At 38.5% G+C, this 20,511-nt stretch overlaps 1 long non-coding RNA gene across 1 annotated transcript in view; it reads left to right on the top strand.

The window, feature by feature from the left end:
* Positions 1-20,511, top strand: part of LOC149996174 (uncharacterized) — a 134,152-nt gene that overhangs the window by 69,948 nt on the left and 43,693 nt on the right. The window contains exon 3 of the long non-coding RNA XR_016507503.1: positions 5,167-5,331. This is a non-coding gene — a long non-coding RNA (uncharacterized LOC149996174). The remainder of the gene's footprint in view (positions 1-5,166; positions 5,332-20,511) is intronic.

Genomic DNA, 20,511 nt, shown 5'->3' with positions numbered 1-20,511 from the left:
CTGGAATTTCTGGTTATCTTTTGTTTTGAGGTAGTTGTATTCCTTTCTAGTTGTAGAGGGAGACCGAGTGTGTCCGTCTAAGCCTCCATCTTGGCTGAAAGTCCCCTCGCGCTAAAAAAATTTTTTTTACATGTGTAAGTGGCTCAAGAAGTTAGAAGTGTCTAGGACACTTAATAAAGACAAACTATTTCAATGGGGGAGGGGGAGAAGGGTAATGGAGGAAAGAAGGGGAAGGGTCTAGTCAAGGAACAAGTATAAAGGACCCATGGATATGGAGAACAGGGTGGGGATTTACTGTGGGAGCAGTGGGTGGGGTGGGGGAGAGCAATGGGGGAAAATTGGGACAACAGTAACTGAACAACAATAAAATAAATTTTAAAAAGACAAAATATCTTAATTATTATGTCTTTCTCTATAGTGAAATAATTCATTAACTGTCATTGAACGTTTTGTAGTAAAAAGTTATTACTTGTACTAGGCCCTGTGCAAGGTGCTCTGCATACCTTTAATTCTTAAAACAGTCCTAAGAGGGAGATGTTATTATCATCATTTACAGGTAAGAACCAGAGCCTTAGAAAGATCACGTACTGTGCTCAAGATCACCCAGGTATGAAGCAACAGATTACTTGCTCTGCCCAATTATCTAATGATTATTTCAGCACCCACCCCCTCCACATTACATAAACCTTTTAATATACTTTGCCTTTATTTATATTTAGGCCTGATTATTAAAGGAAAACCTAATGCACCCATTGAGACTAACAGTGTGATCTTCACATACTTTATCTTTCAATGCTTTGTCAACTTTCTGTGTGAGCTTTAGAGGCTGATGGGGGTCCTTTAACATGCTTTTCAAACTTATCCTTTCCCTAAAAGTGGACAAGTTCCCTCTCACATATACCTTCCAAATATTGGGAAGTTACGGCATCTGTTATTTGTTATTTTAAGATTAGATTGTACTCTTTTTTTTTAAGGTTTAAAAAAATAATTTGTTTATTTATTTATTTTTAGAGAGATGGGAAAGGAGAAAGAGAGGGAGAGAAACATCACTGTGTGGTTGCCACTGACTCGCACCCCCAACTGGGGACCTGACGTGCAACCCCGTCATGTGCCCTGACTGGGAATCAAACTGGCGACACTTGGCTCACACAATGATGCTCAATCCACTGAGCCACAGCAGCCAGGGCCCTGGACTGCTTTTTTTAAGTCTTCTGTTTAACATCAAAATTTATACCAACAGTTTCGATTCCTACTTCATAACACATGTGTATTACAGTGGAATTCTTGATTTCGAATAATACTAAAGGAATTTATTGGAAGGATATAAGGTAACTCATGGGTCTGTCAAATACTAGGGAACCATATTAGGAATTAAGAATCTAGGGGGATGGGGAGTTTAGAACCATAGCCAAGGTTACACCAGAGGAATAGCTGGTTAGAAGAGTGCTGCAATCAACTGGTGTACATGTTTGTGTACACATTTACATAAAATATTCTTCGTTGTTAATAAGAAAAATATTAGGAGAAATGGTAATAACCCAAAAGTTCATCAATAGGGTACTGGTAAAGTAAAATGATAAAAACACGCCAAATAATAATTATATAATGTACCTATATAATGGAATACTACATTGTTCTAAAATATTATAGATCTAAACATGCACTTATAGAATGATATTCAAGATATAAAAAGTTGGAGAAATTTGCAAAATACTATCTGTAGTACTATTCTATTTTTATTTTAAGATATATTTATTTTTATATGTATATGAAAAATACAGGAGGAGGAATATGTACCAAACTGATAATAGTTGTCATCTCTGGGTCATTGGTTAGTGGCAGCCTTTGATGTATACTACATCATATTTCTATAATGCTTGAAATGTTTTTGCTAATAAATGTAAAGTAAATGAATATGCCTGAACTAACTGGAACCTTCAAGTATTTTTTCTCAATACCTACTTTTTTAGTATAAATAGGGCAATGACCATCATATTTGGCTTTCTCTGCTCTATGTAAATAGATACTCTCAAAAACAAGAATTGATACTCCTTTCCCTACTCTTCTTACCCTCCACCATGGTAGTCCTCATTTCATCAATGAATATAATCGTTGAATATTTCAAGAGAAAAGAACAGATGCTAAATTTACACGGTAATTTTGTGATTGCTGTGGATTAGTATGCTTTTAAATTGCTTCACCATACTATGTGGCTATTAATCCCACTTCAGTGTTACATATTTTCTTTTATCTACTATTGTTATCATCATTACATTTTTTAGTTAAAATACCTAGTTTTAAGAATAAGCTTATTCTTTAAAGGTACTCTTTTTCCCATTGCATAATCCTGTGTTTCTATTTTAGGAAAACTTAAATTTTGAGGAAAATCTTTTAGGTAAAGTTTCAAAAATATTTTATATGTGTTTAAATTTAGCATGAAACTTATTTTAGTTGGGATTTAATGTTTTAAATTACTGAATTGAAAACTTATGTCATTTTAGCATAACAATTTAATTATGTTGAGTTAAATTTATAATTTTTGGGTTTTTTTATTTGTTTGTTTTTAGCATTCCATATTGGAAGAAGTGATTTCTATAGATGAAAAAATGCCTTTGTTTAGTAAATCGCATAAAAATCCCGCAGAAATTGTGAAAATTCTAAGAGACAACTTAGCCATTTTGGAAAAGCAAGATAAAAAGACAGACAAGGTGTGAGCTAAAACAATCACCCATTACTATTAAAATTTATGTATTCCAAAATCAAAAACCAACATAAAAGTTTAATGAAGTAGCTGAAATACGGTCTGTGATGGGACATATAGGGTCTCTAAATACATTTAAATTGACTTCAGTTTTTAAAAATTAATTTATTATTTTTCTACTATCGTTGTCCCAATTTTTCCCCCATTGCTATCCTGATTTCAAGTTTTAAACACCTGATAATTGTTGCATCTGTTGTCTTAAACTCTTGATTTATTGTCTGGAGCCTCTGATGAAACTTGAATCCTTCTAGATTACACAGCTTAAAAGTCTAAAGGGTTATACTGGTATATAATGTTATACTGGCTACAGGGTAAAAAGTTTTTATTTAAAGACCTACTGATAGTTTCTACTGTAGTGCAACCTCATTTTAACATTGTTTAAGGTCCTACAAAGCACAGCTTCTTCGTAGGAAAGGCTATTTTCAGTGTTTTAGATTTTTCCTTAAAGGGATGTTGAATCCTATATATTTGATTTCTCTATAAAGTGAGCAGTTTATGGCAAGATTAAAGATATCTATAATATAAATACTCTTGAGTGCATAGTACATTTCTGTCTCACTGTATGACACAATCTTGTTTTCTTGTAAATAATGTAGAAATATATTTTAACCCTAGTGTACTTTGTAATATCAAGCAAAATACTGGTCCAAAGGAAAAAAAAAAAAGATCTTTATAAAAGAGTAAATTTAAATGATAAAAGAAAAAAATATTTTAAAAACATAAAAAGGATACTCATCTTCATTAGTGAACAGGAAAAGTCCAGTTAACTGCAGTATATTCATAATAGATATGTTCTACCTTGGCAAAATTGTCTGATGGTAATAAATGTTGACAAGTATGGAAAGCCATAAGAACTTTGGTGCACTGTGACTGAAAAAATATAAATTTGTTTTAGGAAACCAGTTTAGTGTATTATCTGTTAGGAAGCTATGTGTGTTCCAAACTAGATATAAATTCTAGATAAATTCTTGAATATGGGCCCAGGATGCACGTAGAAGAATGTTCATAGTATTGTGCTGTTCATAATAACCCCTCAGTGAAAACAACCCAAATGTACATCAACAGTAGAAATAATATTGAAGTGGTCCCTCATTGGACTACTATAGAACAAGGAAAATTAAACAACTGCTACTTACATGCAGCAGCATGGATGAATCTCACAAGGGTACAGGTACTATTCCAAATCAACAGAACTAAACTATATTGTCTGGGGCTACAAAGATAGGTGAGAAAACTATAAAGAAAAGTAAATAAATGTCATAAAAAACAAAAATTTTACTTCTAGGTTGAAAAAGGACCATTTGGGTAACTTCCAGTATACTTAAAATGTTTCTTGAGCTGTGCAATGATCATGAAGGTGTTTGCTTTACAATTATTAACTATGTATATATGTTTAAAGTACTCTTCAATGGATATATATCACATTTAAGGAACTTCTAACATTTAGTAAATTAATGATTGCTTCAGTTAAGTCATAAAATATATTCAGAAATTATTTTTTTAAGTAATGCCATACTACTATGAATTATTTTTATATTGCCTTATTCTCTTTATTTTTCTTCTTCAATTATAATTATATTTAAAACTATGGTACATATATTTTTAATGGTCAGCAAATCAAATTGTTAACTAATTGTCCTGTTCTCCTCTCTTCACCTGTATTAATTTTTAAAAACTTTTTATTGAGATATAATTTGCATACTATATAATCCACCATTTAAAAGTTGGTCATTTTAATGTACTCTTAAGATTGTACAACCATCACCACTATCTAATTCCACAATATTTTCAACACCCCAAAAAGAAACTCTGTACTCCTCAGCAGTCATTTCTCATTCTACCCTCACCAGGACCTACCATGAACTAATCTACCTCGATATATTTTTCTATTATTCTTTAAATGTAGTGAATATTTATTTTTAAGTTTCATAGATAGCAAAAAAGATGACTATATTTGAGGGGAAAGTAAATTGACAAAGAGAGTTTATGGGTTTTGACAGCTTATGATTTTATACTTAGTCAATTTAAAACATCAGAAAAATAGGGACTTGCTGAAAAACCTTAGCAAATGCTTTAAAGACTGGTAGCTACTGATAGTTTTTGAACTTTAATTTTCAAGAGTTAAATTTAGAATTAATTACTAAAAAAGTTGACTGTGTCTGAGTATAGTTTAAAAGAATATTTTTTCAATTATGTTGACCTAATAGAAATACTAGAGATCTTTCTTATATATATAAATTTTAGTAACTTTTAAAATAAAAAAGCAGTACTTACTAAAAGACTTTTGTTTATAACTAGTGTTCTTTGATCATAAATAAATGGTCTAAATAAGTGGTTTTTGTTTATTTGTTTATAGCCTGAAAATTTTTATTTATTTAAGTCTTAGCATACTTTTTGGTCAATAGGCTTCAAGAGAAGTGTCAAAATCACTGCAAGTAATGAAAGAAATTCTGTATGGTGCAAATGACAAAGAACCCTCAACAGAGGCTGTGGCTCAGCTAGCACAAGAACTGTACAATAGTGGGCTGCTGGTGACAGTGATAACTGACCTACAGCTGATAGACTTTGAGGTAAACTATCTGTAAGAGTATTATATCTCTGCATTTCAGTTTTAATATATATGACTATCAATATGTGACTTTAATTTGTTATTACTGTTAACTAAAAAGTTTTTTCTGAAACTGTAAAATCATTTAAATCTTTAAAAAATTTTAAATTATTTTCTAATTACAGTTGACATACAATATTATATTATTTTAGGTATACAACATAATGATTAAACATTTATATAACTTATGGAGTTATCACCCTCAATGAATCTAGTGCCCATCTGACAACACAGATAATTACTACAATATTATTAGATATATTTCCTATGCTGCACTTTATATCCCATGACTTTTTATAACTGGCATTTTGTACATCTTAATACTTTCCCCTTTTTCATTCATCACCTCCAACACCCTTTCTGTCTGGCAACCATCAGTTTGTTCTCTATATCTACAAGTTTGTTTCTGTTTTGTTAGCTCATTTTGTTTTTTAGATTCCACATATAGGCAAAATCATTTGGTATTTGTCTTTGTCTGACTTATTTCACTTAGCAAATACCCTCTAGGTCCATCCATGTTGTCCCAAATGGCAAAATTTTATTCTTTCTTGTGGCTGATAAATATTCCATTGTATATATATATACACCACTTTTTCATTGTCCATTCATCTATTGGTGGACATTTAGGCTGCTCCCATATCTTGGCTAATATAAATAATGCTGCCACAAACATAGGGTTGCATATGTCTTTTCAAATTAGTGTTTTGGATTTCATTGGATAAATACCCATAAGTGGAATTACTGGGTCATATGCTATAGTTCTTTTTTAAAGTTTTTGAATAAACTTCATACTATTTTCCATAGTGCTGCAATAATTGATGATCCCACCAACAGTGTGCAAGAGTTCCCCTTTCTCCACATCCTCAGCATTATTTGTTTGTCGATTTATTGATGATAGCCATTCTGACAGATGAGATGATTTCTCATTGTGGTTTTACTTTGCATTTCTCTGATGATTAGTGATGTTAAGCATCTTTTCATATTTTTTGGGGGGGGGCATCTGTATGTCTTCCTTGGAGACATGTCTATTCAGGTCCTTTGCCCATTTTTTAATTGGGTTGTTTGTTTTTTTGGTGTTGAGTTTTGTAATTTCTTATAAATTTTGGATATTAACCCCTTATCAGATGTACCAGGAAATATATTCTCCCATTCTGTGGGTTGTCTTTTTCTTTTGTTAATGATTCCCTTTGCTGTGCACAACCTTTTTAGTTTGATGTAGTCCCATCTCTTTCTTTCTTTTTTTCTTTTGTTTCCCTTGCCTGTGGAGATATATTCATTAAAAAATTGCTACAAGCAATGTCCAAGATATTGTTACCTATATTTTCTTCTATTATTTTTATGGTTTTGGGTCTGACATTTATGTCATTGATGCATTTTGAATTTATTCTTGTGTGTGGTTTAAGAAGGTGGACTAGTTTCACTTTTCTGCATGTATCTGTCCAATTTTACCAACTCCATTTATTGAATAAACTATCTTTAGCCCATCGTATGTGCTTGCTTCCTCTGTCTAATATTGACTATAAAGGTGTGGGTTTATTTCTGGGCTCTCTATTCTGTTCCATTGATCTATGTGTCTGTTTTTATGCCATACCATGCTATGTTGATTACTATGGCCTTATAGAATAGTTTGATATTAGGTAGCATGATTCCTCCAACTTTTTTCTCAGGATCGCTGTTGCTATGTGGTACCTTTTGTGGTATCTTCTTCAATTTCTTTGTTCAGTGTCTTATAATTCTCCAAGTACAGGTCTTTTACTGAGGTGGATGTGCCTCACACACCCTAGGCTCGATTGGAAGCTGCTCTGTCCAGCAGAGTCTTTGTGAACATGGCGGAACAAACTTTTACCCAGGACACTTTATTATGTCCAATGAACAAACTTTTACCCAGGACATTTCATTATGTCTGGGGGAAGGAAGGTGGCTGCCTCTCTAGCAGAGAACAACCATTAGACCTTCTTCCCTCATGCCTTTTATCGAGGAGGATACACATGAGAGATACAAGGTCAAGATTCATGAATCATCAATAGTTTGGAGGCATTAGGATTATAATTTCCTTTTCTGTTAGTTTGCTGTTGACATATAAAAATGTACCTGTATCAGGATATTAATTTTGTATCCTGCTGTTTTACTGAATTCATTTATCAGTTCTAGTAGTTTCTTGGTGGAACCTTTGGGGTTCTCTATGTAGTATCATATCATGCGCAAATAATGACAGTTTTACTTCTGCCTTTCCAGTTTGGATGCCTTTTATTTCTTCTTGTCTGATTGCTGTGGCTAGGGCTTCCAGTACTATGTTGAATAAGAGAGGTGAAAGCAGACATCTCTGTCTTACTATCAATCTTAAGAGGAGCACTTGTAGATTTTGCCAGTTGAGTATGATGCTGGCAATGTGTTTGTCATATATGGCCTTTATTATGTTTAGGTATGTTCCCTTTAATCCCACTTTGCTTAGAGTTTTTATCATAAATGGGTGCTGAATTTTATCAAAAATTTTTTCTGCATCTATTGACATGATCATGTGGTTTTTATCTTTTTTTGTTTATGTGGTGAATCACATTTATAGATTTGCCAATGTGTACCAACCTTTCATCTCCATAATAAATCGCACTTGGTCATGGTGTATTAACTTTTTGATGCATTGCTATATTTGGTTTGCCATTATTTTGTTTAGGATTTTAGTGTCTATGTTCATCATGGATATTGGCCTATAATTATTATTTTTTATTTTTATTGTTATTTTTTTAGTAGTGTCTTCATCTGGTTTTGAAGTTAGGATAATGCTGGCCTTGTAAAATTAGTTTGGGAGCCTTCTCTCCTCTTGAATTTTATGAAATAGTTTGAGAAGGAGAGGTGTTAGAAACCATCTGGTTCAGGGCTTTTGTCTGTTGGGAGTGTTTTTTGTACTACTTCAATTCCACTAGGTATAATCTGTCTATTCAGATTCTCTGATTCTTCCTCATTTAGTTTTGGAAGATCGTATGTTTCTAGGAATTTAGACATTTTGTCCCGGTTGTCCAGTTTGTTTTGGCCTATAGTTCACAATATTTTCTTACATCCTTTGTATTTCTTTGGTTTCGGTTGTTATTTCTCTTCTTTCATTTCTGATTTTATTTATTTGGGTCCCCTCTCTTTTTTTCTTGATGAGTCTGGCTAAAGGTTTGTCAGTCTTGTTTTCAAAGAACCAACTCTTTGATTCATTGATCTTTTGTAGTTCTTTTAGACTGTTTCATTTATTTCTGCTCTGATCTTTATTATTTTCTTCCTTCTACTCACTTTGGGCTTTGTTTATTGTTGCTGTTTTTCAAGTTCCTTTAAGTGTAAAATTTGATTACTTGATCTTTTTCTTGTTTTGTTTTTGGTTTTTTTTTGTTTTTGTTTTTGTTTTTTGAGATAAGCCTGTAACATCATAAATTTCCCTTTTAGGATTACTTTTCCAGTGTTTTGCAGGCATTGAATTGTTGTGTCCTCATTTTCATTTGCTTCAAGGTATCTTTTGATTTCTTCCTTGATCCTATTGTTGACCCATTCATTGTTTAATAACATGTTAATCACATTCCATGTCTTTGTGTGTTTTTCAGTGTTATTTTTGTTATCTATTTCCAAATTCATCACATTATGATCAGAGAAGATCTTGATATGATGTCAGAATTCTTAAATTTATTAAGACTTGTTTTGTGTCCTAACATGTGGTCTATCCTAGAAAATGTTCCATGTACACTTGAAAAGAATGTTTATTCTGCTGCTTTGGGATGAAATGTTCTGATTATACCAATGACATCTATTTGCTCTAGTGTGTTGTTTAAGGCTGCTGTCTCCTTGTTGATATTCTGTTTGGAAGATCTGTCCATTGAAGTCAATGAGGTATTAAAATCCCTGACTATGACTATATTTCTGTCTACCTCTTCCTTTATGTACATAAAGATTTGATTCATATATTTAGGTGATCCTATTTTGGGTGTCTAAATATATATAAGGATTATATCCTCTTGTTGGATTATTCCATTTATTATTATGTAGTGTCCTTCTCTGTCTCTTACTATAACCTTGGTTTTAAAGTCTATTTTGTTGGATATAAGTACTGCTATCCCAGCTTTTATTTTCCTTTTCATTTGCATGAAATATCTGTTTTCATCTTTTTACTTTTAATCTGTGCATATCTTTTTATCTGAGATGGGTCTCTTGGAGGCAGCATATATATGGGTCTTGTTTTCCTGTCTATTCAGCTACCCTAAGCCTTTTTATTGATGCATTTAAGCCATTTACATTTATGATATTTATTGGTAGATACGTATTTAGTGCCATTTATGTTAGACTGTTTTCCTCTATTGTTTTTTTCTCTTTTTTTCTTCTTCTTAAAACAAGCCCTTTAACATTTGTTGCAGTACTTATTTATTGTTAAACTCCTTTAGTTTTTTCTTGTATGAGAAGCTCCTTATTTCTCCTTTGATTTTAAATAATAACTTTCCTGGGTAAAGTAGCCGTGGTTGTCCATCCTTCCTTCCTTTTCTTCATCTTCAGTATCTCACACCACTCCCTTCTAGCCTGAAATGCTTCTGTTGGCAAATCAGATAACAGCCTAATTGGTGCTCCCTTGAGGTAACTACCTGCTTTTCTCTTGTGGCTTTTAGGATTCTTTTCTTGTCTTTAATCCTTGTCATTTTAATTATTATGTGTCTTGGTGTAGGCCTCTTTGGGTCCAACTTGTTTGGAACTCTGAGCTTCCTGAACTTGTGTGTGTGTTTCCTTCACCAAATTAGGGGAGTTTTTGCTTATTATTTCTTCAAATAAGTTCCCAATCCCATGCTCACTCTCTTCTCCTTTTGGTATTCCCATGATGCAGATGTTGTTATGCTTCATGTTGTACAAAATGTTTCCTAAGCGCTCCTCATTTTTTTTCTTTTTTTGCTGCTCTGTATTTGTGTTTCTTCCTGCCTTGTCTTCCAAATCACTGATGTGATACTGTGCTTCATCTAACATACTGTTTATTCCTTTCAGTATATTATTTATTTCAGATATTGCATTATTTATTTCTGACTGGTCCTTTTTTATTATTCCTATGTCTCTTGTCATACTGTTGAGTATCCTTATAATCAATACTCTAAACTGTCCATCTGATAAGTTGCTTTCCTCCATTTCGTCTAGCTCTTCTTCTGAAGAATTCTTTGTTCTTTCATTTGTGATCAGTTTCTTTGTCTTCCCATTTTGGCTGCTTCTTTGTTTCTATGTATTAGGTAGATTTACGATGACACCAGTGTAGGCATTTGTCAGATGCTGCTTATGACTGGCCATGGTCAACCTCTTTGAAGCTATCAGTAATCCACAGCATGTGGCTCCCTCTGCTGGACCTGTTACTGTGCAGAACAAACTGAATATCTGAATTTACATGTTGCTAAAGATTAACTCCTCAAATACAGAGAGTTAAATAGAATATATTTGTGGATTGTTTTATGTTTTCCTTATAAAATACATTATATTCTTACTTCTTTTCTGTAGTAATATACTATATGTAATAAATTTTACTGATAAACCAAAACTGTCATTAAGAAGATTTGTTATTGTGATATTAGGAGATAATTTTTTTCTTCTTTATTGAGGTGTAGTTTACCAATCAGTTCTTGACTTTGTTCATTCTATTAATATAACACGATGCCTAGAACATAGTTTTAAATGAATGTGATATTCAGTAGATGAAGCTGTTCTCAAGTTCATAGAATATAAATACTTAAAAAGTACTTCTTTGTTAAGTATATAAATAAAAAAACAGTGAAAATTCAGAACAGTTTAGCGTTAAGCATTCCACCAAATATGTACAGTATTTTCAGGAATGAGCCAGCATTACTAGCATATTTGCCTACTTGCAAAGATATGCTATGTATATCTCTTTGGATTGGAGACAATAATGATGAGAAACATAGGTAGCAACTTTCCTTCTCAGTTCTAAAGTGTGGGGAACCGCTCCTTGTGGTTTAGGGAATTGTAGCCCCGGCCTAAGCATGACCTGTGGCCAGCACCCTGGCCATGTTAGTCTTTAAGTCTCAACAATGACTGTGTGGGAGACATACCCAAAAACCATTCAGAGAGTTTCCGTGGAGATTGAATTCAAAGAATATTAATATGCTTTAGAACTTGCTCTGCTTTCCTTTATCTTATAATTAAGTATAAACAATCTCTAACAGGGAGTATTTGAAACCTTCTACCTAGTGCCAATGTGGGGTCAAGATGTTTAATAGACCCTGGCACAGACTATTCATTGTACCCACTGTACTGGAATTTGTATTCAGTTATTGTTAATTGTAACCTAGGTACCTGAAGGCTATTGATGATTTATGAATGTTGATCTTGTATTTCCCATGGTATCCTTCTCAATAAAAAGCATGAGGGACGAAGGTCTAACTGCTGTTCTCCACTAGAGAGGCAGTCACCTTCCTTCCCCCAGACATAAAGAAATGTCCTGGGTAAAAGTTATTTCATCGGACATAATAAAGTGTCCTAGGTAAGAGTTTGTTCCACCATGATCACGAAGACTCTGCTGGACAGAGCAGCTTCCAACCGAGCCTAGGGTGTGTGAGGCACCTCCGCCTTACTGAAGTATCCATATAAACTAGTGACAGCTTGATAAAATTCCTCCTAACTTCAAAATTCAGTCTAATCACACAAAACCCCCACCTTCCTCATCTCTTGGTTCATAGGTAGTACTGATACAGCCTCTTCTAAATTAAGAGTGTCTAAAGTACTAGGACTGCATTTCCCACAACTAGTGCCATGTCCATAGGTTGGTTGAATAATTAGGTATGGGAATGAAAGTGAGATATAAAAGCAGAAGTAAAAGAATTGGGCCAAAGGAAGAGGTCCTGAAGTACACTAATAAGCCACTTTTATTAGTAAATTGTTAGAAGATAAATCAGTAATATGAGGGGTTCCTTGAGACCAGCAGGAATCGAAGCATGGTTGAAACTGTCTGCCTTTTCTGGGGAGCTAAGCGTGAGCAATCTCATAGAGGAAAAATGCTCCCAATCCTTCCCTAGAGTCCAGTTTTATTTAGTTGCATACATGCAGAAATCTTGACAAGCATGATATTTCTGCCAAGTCTAACAGGATGAGAGTAAATCATTTACAAAGTTTTGAATACTCCCTGCGAAAGTCAGCCTGGCAACAGACAGTTGTTATATTTTTATTGCTTCCCTGTTATCTTATCAGAATGGTGTGACTTCCCCGAGACTGCTTTCAGCCTGTTTTCATTGCCTCTGTTTTCAGGGCATTGTGCGAGGCGCCACAACTTTCTGAACCAATGCCATTTGTCCCCCACAACTCCCCCTTTTTAATTTCTTGAGTGTACCATGTAGTAAGGCCAATGAAACCCGCCACCTGTCTTTCCCTAATGTGGTCACACTGAAATAATTTGCACAGGCATCGCAACACAGAACAGCAATTATTAAAATGCATCCAACCACCCCCATTATCCAAGTTTGTAAATTTAGTCCTTTAAACCATGTTTGAGGATTAAGCCACTGCAGGTTCTACTGCAGGGTTTGAAAAACTTTCTACCTGGTTAGCCGTTCAATGTTCTGGAGCTGCTGCTGGAGCCAAAACTGTAGCTGGTCCACTTGCCCTTCAAGGTTTGAGGAAAAGGCCCCTTGTAGATTGCACTGGACTTCTTCCCAGGAATGCTGGCTTGGATTCCATTTGAGGGGGATGACACATAGTCTGGAGAAACCAGGATCTCAGGTTAGCTACTGTAGTGACTAGGGCATTTTGCCATTCTCCTGGCCACATAATGGCAACTCAACAGCTAAAAGCCAAACTAAGATCTCTTGGTCAGTCTTCATCTGTTGAAGCATTTCCTGGGTAGAGTTAGAGCACAAAGTTTCTACTGTCTGTGCCATTTGCACCGATTCTGAGAGTGCTGTGGTCTCCATGGTGGCCGTCGCTGCTATGATAATGGCGGATATGATGCAAACTACAAGAGTTCCTAAAAAGCACCTCACTCTTACTTGGGATAAGCGTGATTAATGGCAGCAAGTCCTCTGGGATCTTCCCATTCCCATGTTACCTTAACTGGTTCAGCCTGCCTCTGGACTACGTAAACAGTGGCCAGATTTATTTGGGTGACATTTTGCCTGGTGAGGCAGCTGGCATAAATGGATCCTGGGGAAAGAGTGAGGTTATATAACCAAGAGTTATTCTGATATCTTAGTTGGGGAACTCCAGGTGTGGCTAGAAGATCAGGATAGGAGGTGTCAGAACATGGAGACACCTAGAATGCACACCTGGACTTTTGGTGTATGCTAATCAACCTGGCCCTGGACATAGTCATTCCCAAAGGATATACTGATGGACTTAGCTGTTTCTAAAAGATAAGTTGATGAACTTAAACCATTCCCAGGAGAAATGGTAATGGACTTAGTCCGATATGTTAACTAACCTGGTGTGTGTATGTGGGGAGCGGGAGCAATGAGATGTAAATGATCTCCTGAATATGTTGATAATCAAACTCACCCTCACCAAAATGTGTAGTTGACAAGTATAAAAAAGGTGACTGCAGAAGTGCAGGTGGGAGTCCTACAGGCCCACGAGGAAAACTGGGAGTCCCCAGGCCCCAGTCCCCATTCCCCATTCCCCTTTCCCCATTCCCCTTACTCCTACGGGCCCTTGAGTTGGTCCAGGAGGTGCCCCTCCCCTCCCCGCTTCCCCCCTATTCCCTCAATAAACCCATTGCCTAATCCCACACTGGTCTCCAGGTGATTTCTCAGAGCAAGGCTGCTCTGACATTTTGGTGCTGAAACCTGGGATGGGTTCTAAGAGCAGTCAACAGCAGCTTGCAGACAGGGGAGCAGTGGGCTGCGGCAACACGTTGTTCCAGGCTTATCCCCTGACCCGCCTGTTGGAACCCTCTTGTCCCCTCTTCCTGCACCTTGCTCAGAGATCTGCCCTCCTGATGACCTCCACCTGCAGACTCTTTGCCGTGCCCTTCCCTCCATCCACACCAAACACCAACTAGTCAAGTTCTGTCTCATTGGGTGAGTCTCTCGTCAGGTTAACTGTCTCATTTCTGAGCCTACTGTGGCTCTGCTCGAAAATCCTAGGCCTAGGTCAGTCCTCCTTGCGGCCTTGCACCTCGTTGGACTTCCACCGGTGACTGGGGATGCCCACCCCGTTGGCAAGTTCGTTTGGGGCCTTTGCACCTCAGAGCCTTTGTGCTCAGCTGGGACTTCCAGAGGTGGCTGGGGACGCCCTCCCCCTGGACAGTTCACTCGGGGCCTTTGTGTCTCATAGAATCAGCAGCTTAAGTGGGGATACCCTTTAACTCTCCTGATTCATTTAGTCTCAGGCTCACCTTCTGGGTTGTTACTCTCAGTGAAGCATGTCAGTCCCTACTAAAAAAGCTAAATTCTCTCTCCACTGTTACCTGACATTCAAATTCTTACTGATCTCGACAATTATCTCAGGCTTAATGGCAAATGGCCTGAAGTTCCATACGCAGAGGCTTTCTTAAAATTCTTCACAGCAGACCGTCCCTTTGCTCCTCCTGCTCCCCTCTCCAACTTATTCTCCTTCAACTGACCTCTGCCTACATTTCCTCTGAGTCTGTGTTGAAAATCTCCCCTGACCACCCCCATTTCTATCTGCTTTACAAAGTAGTTGCTGTTTGTTTTCCAACCAAGCAGCCACCTAATCACCTAGCAGGAGGTGACACTATTCATTGCCTGCCTAATTCAAGCCTTGACAGAAAAGTTGTACAAGGGAGAGTGTAAGGCATGGAAATGAGGAAGGTTTGTGAAAGGTATATAGAAGTTTTGCTAGATGGTTTGAGTAATGGAAAGTATAGGGCACAGAGATGCAATTTTAGTGAGTATTAGAAGGACAAGAATTTTCCTTCCTCATTTACATTTTTCTCCCTACCTGATCTCTCCAGAATTTGGCTTTCTGAGGGAGGGAGTGATGACTCCATGTTTCTTTGCATGAAACTAATAAGACTGGTTGTTAATAGGGGTTTTTGTCAATGGAGACTTTGACTGGAATGTCATGCCTGAAGGAGGCGTGCCTGGGCTCTGGTTATCAGAAAGCCACAAGGAACTGGGATTGACTTTCAAAACTAATGAAAGCCCATGAGAAAAAAGCCTGGTATCTTGGTGGGTTGTGCAATTCATGGCAATCTTTCATGGGAAGGAATGAAGGTTGCTTTCCTGAAAGATGGCTAAAAAGAACCTTAAGGCACAATGGAAAACATCAAGGACTTGAAAAAAGCAGGTGTTTACAGATGAGGCCAGGTGGCTGGTGTGTGGCTCAGCTTCTGTGCCTTGAAGGGTGGACTAAATGGTCAATCTGAAGGTCCCTTGTGTAAGTTCCAGCAAAGTGGACTTAAAGATCATATGTGATCAATAGCTACTCTTGTTGTGTTCATGCAAATGAACAGGCTAAGCTAAAACTGGACTTAATACAGTTTCTTTAATGACAATAAGGGTGATCTTAAGGAGAAAAATTGTTATTTAAGGAAAATAACAGTGCTCACTGGTAAACTATAGACTAGTGCAGGTAACTGTCTTCAAAATTTATTTTCATTTGGAAGTTGAAACTGGGTTTTTGACATCAGAGATGCTCAATATACAGGCAAAAAAAAAAAAAATCTTTCAAATTACAGCTGTTAAATGTCATTCCAAAAAGAAGGCTTTGCAACTGAATGTCTTTTGGTATAAATTAACATTTTTGCACAACTTTGCTTATTGCAGGTTTGTCTATCTACCTGACCCATTTCAGCCAGGGGACTGAGTCTTACTAAAGGCCTGGAAGACTCAAGGCCCTGACCAGCAGCTGGCCAAACAACAGACTGGTCCCTATGATATTCTGTGGATAATGCATTCTTCCTGAAGCTGATGGGAATGAAATACTGAATCCACCACAGAGCATCATTATTAATTATACTATTTTATCCATAGGGTGGTCAATGCAGCTACTGCACAGGCAACTCAACCACAATGCTGAGAGATTACTGCTACCAGCCCACACACCAGGCTGAGACATACACCACTTGAATGGGAGGAAAAGCCCCACAACCCCTTCTTACACCTTTGCTAACACTACTTTAGCTCTCATTCTAGGACCCTGCCTCATGCAATTCCTTGTCAGCTACAGCTACAGTACAAACAGCTCACACCATCATGCTCCTGTCTGCTCCTTGGTTCCAACCCCTGCCAGCACAAGAACACACAAGAAATATAGACACGGAGGGTAATATACACTCTACACCCATATGTCAGCACGAAAGTCAGAATGACTGTGATGCCCTTTCCCCCTAAACCCTACATCTGTGACCGTGGACCTCAGCATCACTTTTTATTACAAACAAAAGACTGGAAATGTCAGAATATGGAGGCAGCTAGAATGCACACCTGGACTTTTGGTATATGCTAATCAACCTGGCCATGGACAGAGCCATTCCCAAAGGATATGCGGACGGACTTAGCCGTTCCCAAAAGATATGTTGATGGACTGAAACCATTCCCAGGGGAAATGGTAATGGACTTAGCCCGACATGTTAACTAACCTGGTGTGTATGTGTTGGGGGGGGGAGAGCAATGAGATGTAAATGATTTACTGAATATGTTGATAAGCAAACTCACCCTCACCAAAATATGTAGTTGACAAGTATAAAAAAGGTGACTGCAGAAGTGCAGGTGGGACTCCTATGGGCCCACGAAGAGGACCGGGAGTCCCCAGTCCCCATTCCCTGTTCCCTGTTCCCCTTGCTCCTACAGGCCCTTAAGTTGGTCCAGGAGGTGCCTCTCCCCGCCCTCCTTCCCCCTTTTTCCCTCAATAAACCCATTGCCTAATCCCAGTGGTCTCCAGGTGATTTCTCAGAGCAAGGATACTCTGACAGGAGGTTCCAACTAACCCAAGTAATATTGTGGATAGTAAAGTTGATATAGTACTGACACCCTGATTGTTTTTTTTTAAGGTTATTTTATTTATTTTATATTTTTATTTATCTGTTTTTAGAGAGGGGAAAGGAGAAAGAGAGGGAGAGAAACATCAATGTGCGGTTGCCTCTCACATGGTCCCAACTGGGGACCTGGCGTGCAACATAGTCATGTGCCCTGACTGGGAATCGACCCCACGACACTTGGTTTGCAGGCCGACGCTCAATCCACTGAGCCACAGCAGCCAGGTCTGATGTCCTGTTTTACTGTAATGAGCAGATCCATGCAATCAGTCTATAAAGGGAAGGCCTAAGTGGTATGCATTACTATGCCAAGGACTTGTATGATTAGAGGACAAAATTCTAATAAGAGGGGCTCCAAGCCCATCTCCTGACCATCTGAGGCTGTTATTATAAGTACGGTTAGCCTGGGCGACAGAGCTATTGCTGCCTAATGTCCAGCCAGTACCCCAATTCTGGATGATCAAGGGAACACTAGGTAACTGCAGTTCCCTTGGGTAAGACCTGTGACAAAGAGACCAATGCACTGTGCCTGGTCCCTTTGTGCAAACCTCCAAGTATGACCTTTCCCCACTGCTGCTATCTCCCTCCTAAATTAGATTAAGCGCTACAGCCTCAACCAGAGATAAATTAGCATTAGAATTGACCCCTTCCACTACAAAGGAATACCATTGAGGCTTGATAGGTAAACACAGGATTCCCAGCACCCTTAGTGAAACAGGCTGGCAGATGTTCTGACAACAAAGTAATATTATCTGGAGCCACAAGCCAGTAACAGCGCTCCTCTAAAGGCCCGTTAGCAGGGGGCCACACTCCCCAGTCCACTTGGTATCATTAATGGATAGAGGAGGCTCAGAATGCCACCAAGTGTGCAATCAGAACACTAGTGGATCAAGAATATGACCCCAATATATATGATGGGGCTCAGAAGCTAACCCCATGCCTCCAAAGCTGGCAAATATTGTGACCAGAAGTAATACCTGGGTAGAATTGGGCAAAACCACCACCAGATAGGCTAGAAATCTGTTCTCCAGACTATCTTCCATCCCTGTATTCTGGAGAATGGTCTTGGCTTCTGATTGAGCATCTTTAAGCTGCCCCAGGTCACTGCAGGAATCCTCCCTGGATCACAGCTCCTCTCCTGCCTCCAGCTGCACTCCTGTTGGTGTTGCTTTGTCACCTCCAGCCACCTCATCCATCTGCTCATTTCTCTATCTCTTGGGATGTTGGTCTGGCAAGGGGTTCCCATTGGAATGAAGGTGTTTGCTCTGCCACTGTAACAGAACCTCTGGGCTGCTCCGATTGAAACAGAACCCACAGGCCATTTAGTTAGGGGCCTGATTGCCTGCCACCAGAATTACAACTCTCAGTACTAGAGTTTAGTGAAAAGAAAAAGAACTGTTTATTTAACAGTTAGAGTTAGATTACTTACAGATTTCTGCTGTTGAGTCTTACGTTCTTTAAAATACCCACAAACACATAGTTCTGCCTCCCCCTACCAAACCAGGCCAGCCTTAGGAAAGTCAGAAACACCATTTCTCTACTTCCTAGACACAGTTCAGCTTTACCAGTAGCTGCCAATCACTCAAATCTGATTGGGTAGGTACTTTCTGCGCCATGGTGCAAACGGTGTGGATCTCCCCTCCTTCTCAAAACCGCATGGCGAGAGCCCCCTCCTCAAGCCACCTGGAGGGAGCGTGAGAGAGAGAGCAACCTGGAGAGCCTCCTCCTTCAAACCACATGGAGGGAGAGCTCGAGAGCAAGAGAGTGAGAGCTAAAATGTCCGCAGCTGTTTATATATCCCTGACTGCGTCCTCTGATGCAGTGGGTGTTGCAACCAGTTCTGACACTTCACAGAACCCTACGCAGGCTCTGTAGACTCCTTCAGTACCATCCCACAGTTCAAGACTCCTCCCAACTTCTTGGGCCTTGGAAGTGTCAAAGACATTTTACATAACAAAGACACTAGCAACTAGCCCCAGGCATGCAAAGGCATCTTAAAAGCTGCTTCCTTTTCCCCATCCCCCAGCTGCAAACTCTGGGGTTTGTTTTTGGACACCCCTGTTTCTGTAACACCATAATATGGTTTCATCTGTTTCACTGGCAGCCAAAGAGGGCCTATAGAGGTAGAAACACAAGCATACCCTCTCCCCCAAGTTAATAAATTAACTGGTCCCTCCCAATTTTCTTCTCCTAAAGGATCCCAGAGCAGCACCTGTGCGTTAGGCTCCCGATCCTCCGGTCCATAGCAGCAGAAGTGCCACTCAATGGCCAAGGTGAGGGATCCATCACGGCTTAAAAAATTATACGTATATGTTTCCAGCATAGTAAGGTTTTTAGGGGAGGATCCCATACTCCCCCTTTTGTGTTTTTAAAGGAGATTTTCAAATGTATGATTGGCTTGCTCAACGATGGCCTGGCCCATAGGATTGTAAGGGATATCTGTTTTATGCTTTATGCCCCATCTTTGTAGAAATTCTTGGGTGGAGCAGGCAATATAGCCGGATCCACTGTCAGTTTTAATTTGCTGAGGATGCCTGAGGTAGCTAAAAGCCTCATGCCAGTGGGCCTGAATATGCTTTTTTGACTCTCCCGTAAAGATGGAAGTGCGGAGAGCCCCAGAATAGGTGTTCATAGATATGTGAACATATTTCAGTCTCCCAAAAGGAGGGTAATGTGTTTAGGAAACAAGAAAATAGTGACTCCCAAACCAGTAGAAAATCAGTAGTAACAAAGGGCAAATGTAATTAAAGGGTCTTAAGGGCAAATGTAATTAGAGGGTCCCAAGGGAAAATGTAATTAGAGGATCTCTGAGAAGGGAGTTGACAGCATTAGCATATTTACAAATAACAATAGGGGCATTTAGGTAATCGGGTTAGATTGTAACTCTGGAGTAACCAGTAATGGAGAAATGGGGGAGGAGGAGAGGGGAGGGGGAGTTAAACACATTACTATAAAATCAATTTTTTTTGTCTACTTGGTGCACACATTCTCCTGGCTGAGGATGCACCCGACTCTGCAGACTCGTGAATAAAGGCCTCGCTTTACTGCTCAAGTCCTGTGTCCCAGTTTTTATTGTGAGCATTTCTCACAATTTGGGGGCTCGTCCGGGATCCTCCGCCTGTGTGCGGGAAGGGGCTCTGAGCCAAGGCGGGGAGACGCATCCTGCCCACTTTGGGTAGCCCGCTTGACCCAGGGCCCACCCGC

This window comes from Furipterus horrens, unplaced genomic scaffold (genome assembly GCF_987537825.1).
Source record: "Furipterus horrens unplaced genomic scaffold, mFurHor1.1.pri manual_scaffold_12, whole genome shotgun sequence".
NCBI lineage: Eukaryota > Metazoa > Chordata > Mammalia > Chiroptera > Furipteridae > Furipterus > Furipterus horrens.
This window is presented reverse-complemented; position numbering and strand designations above follow the sequence as displayed.